The 2,650-nt window shown below is 38.6% G+C and overlaps 1 non-coding gene across 1 annotated transcript; it reads right to left on the reverse strand.

Moving 5' to 3' along the window:
- Positions 1-397: 397 nt before the first annotated feature.
- Positions 398-501, reverse strand: LOC144231251 (U6 spliceosomal RNA). The gene has a single exon (XR_013335020.1). It is a non-coding gene; the product is annotated as a U6 spliceosomal RNA (small nuclear RNA).
- Positions 502-2,650: the final 2,149 nt, after the last annotated feature.

Genomic DNA, 2,650 nt, shown 5'->3' on the forward strand with positions numbered 1-2,650 from the left:
GTAAGTGAAAGAATGTTAATGTATTCTAATAAGAATAAACAATATATTTGTTGATCCATCACATATAAACTATGGAGTTAAAAAAAAAAAAAACGATTACAGGGGTGCCTGGATGGCTCAGTCAGTTAAGTGTATGACCCTTGATTTCATCTCAGGTCATGATTTCACAGTTGTGAGACTGATCCCCTTGTTGGGCTCAGCGCAGAGCATGGGGCCTACTTAGGATTCTCTCTCTCTCTCTCTCTCTCTCTGCCCTTCCCTGCTCATGTGCACACATGCTCACTTTCTGTCTTTCAAAATAAATAAATGAACTTAAAAAAAAAACAATTACAGTAAGTTTCATTTGTATTAGTGTTATTTTGGTTTGGGAATTTTATTAAAAAATTTTATTTTATTGTATTTTATGGAATGCTTCATGGATTTGTGTGTCATCCTTGTGCAGGGGCTCTGCTAATCTCTATATCGTTCCAATTTTGGTATATGTGTTGCTAAAGCTAGTGCTTGGTTCAAGAATTTAAAACTGGGTTTAGAATAAGCTGTTTCATTCTAAACCTAATCTTTTTTCCCTCCAATGTAGTTTGAATTAGTTTCCTGTCACTTGAAGCCAAAGAGTTCTAAATAATATACCTACCTCCCATAAAGATAGAACAGCATATAATAAAACAGAGTTAGGCTCTGTTAGAATAGGCTCATTAGAATAAAGATTAAGTGAATATGAGCCATGTAATAAAACGGGAGGTATAATGGTCTTACTAGAAGTTCTAGGCTAAGAATAATTGCTGTAGTTGAGGACAAAACTTATCTTGACTTTCTTAGCAACCAAAGGAAGAAGGAAGCTCAATAAATTACCTTGTTCTCATTGTCAAATAAAAAGCCTATTTCTTCATCAAGATAATGGAATATTATTCAGCCATCAGAAAGGAGGAGATCTCAGGTGCATGGGTGGCTCAGTCGGTTAAGCATCTGACTCTTGATTTTGGCCCAGGTCATGATATTGCAGTTTGTGGGATTGAGACCTGTACTGGGCTCTGAGCTGACAGTGTGGAGCCTGCTTGGGATTCTGTGTCTCCCTCTCTCTCTGCCTCTCTCTAGCTCTCTCACTCTCTTCCTCCCTCTCTCTCTCTCAAAACAAATAAACAAACATAAAACAAGAAAAAAAGAAAAAGAAAGAAAGAAAGAAAGAATGAAAGAAAGAAAGAAAAAAAGAAAGAAAGAAAGAAAGAGGGGGTGCCTGGGTGGCTTAGTTGGTTAAGCATTCGACTTCAGCTCCGGTCATGATCTCACGGTTTGTGAATTCAAGTCCCGCATCAGTCTCTCTGCTGTCAGCACACAGCTTGCTGTTTAGTTCAGAGCCTCAGTCTCCCTCTCTCTCTGCTCCTCTCCCACTTGCATGTGTGCTCTCCATCTCTCTCTCAAAAACAAATAAACATTAAAAATTTTTTTTAAAAAAGAAAGAAAGCTTGCTATTTACAACAACATGGATGGAACTTTAGGGCATTATGCTAAGTGAAATAGGTCAGACAGAGAAAGACAAATACTGTGTATTATCACTTATATGTGGAATCTAAAAAAAAAAGCCAAATTCATGGAAACAAATTTATAGACTATGAGATATTGGGAGCCAAGGACCCTCTATCTGGTGACCAGGGTTAACTGAATTTGTCAAGGGAGAGGAAGTGAGTGTGTGGTTATGGTCTTATGGGATAATCGGGGTTCCACTTTCCACAGTTCTACCAACAGCAAGGGGCTCAGCACAGAGGCAGGTACAATATTAGCTGTCCTGGCTGAGTGAACAAGTTGCTGAAACAAGCTGAAGAACTTGCTCATAAATTCACAGGAAACTTCTAGAAAGAACTGGAAAGAGTAAAAAAGGGAGTGAAAAATCCTGCAATAATGGTAGCTGCTAGAGTCAGAGAAAGAGTGTATATTAATGTGAATGTGATCAATAAGTAACCCCCTTGCTAGAAAGGTCTGAGACACAGAGATTACATGTAATATACCGAAGGATATGCTTTCAAGAACGAAAAGAAGTATTGTGGTAACTACATAAAAGACTAGAAATGATTTCAAACATATCCTACCCTTCACAAACAGAATAGGCACCGTTGACTCCACAGAAAGTTCACTCCGTTTTCAACTCATTGCTTCCTGGTCAAATTTCAGAGTTTTTCCTTGATCAAAATGGTTTACATCTCAGGCATGTAGCTGAACTAAAAATATTTTTTTGTTTGTTTTCTTTTGCTTCCTTTCTCTGTGAAAGACACATTATCTCTATCTCTATTCTATATCTCTCTATCTCTACCTCTGCCTGCATGTATTTCTCTCCAGGGAAAATTTTGAATTTGTTTGAGGAAGACAGCATATAGCACAGCTGTTATGAAGAGACTCAGGTATCATACAGAGCTCTTGACCCCTTATGAAGAGAAGGTGACCATAGGAGCAAACCAGGTCTGAGAGTGGGCAAGAGGGTAACAATGACCATGAAGAGAGTCAGACCACCCTGCTCCTCTCTGGTGGGCATGGTTCAGGTAAGTCAGGGTGATGGACAGATTCATAGCTTTTTAAATAACTTTGCCTCAAATTTGCCTCCAACTGGAGAAAAATTACTAGTGGTCGTCCTTGGCCTTGTTTCATGTTTCTGTTACTGACT

This window comes from Crocuta crocuta, unplaced genomic scaffold (genome assembly GCF_008692635.1).
Source record: "Crocuta crocuta isolate KB4526 unplaced genomic scaffold, BGI_CrCroc_1.0 scaffold433, whole genome shotgun sequence".
NCBI lineage: Eukaryota > Metazoa > Chordata > Mammalia > Carnivora > Hyaenidae > Crocuta > Crocuta crocuta.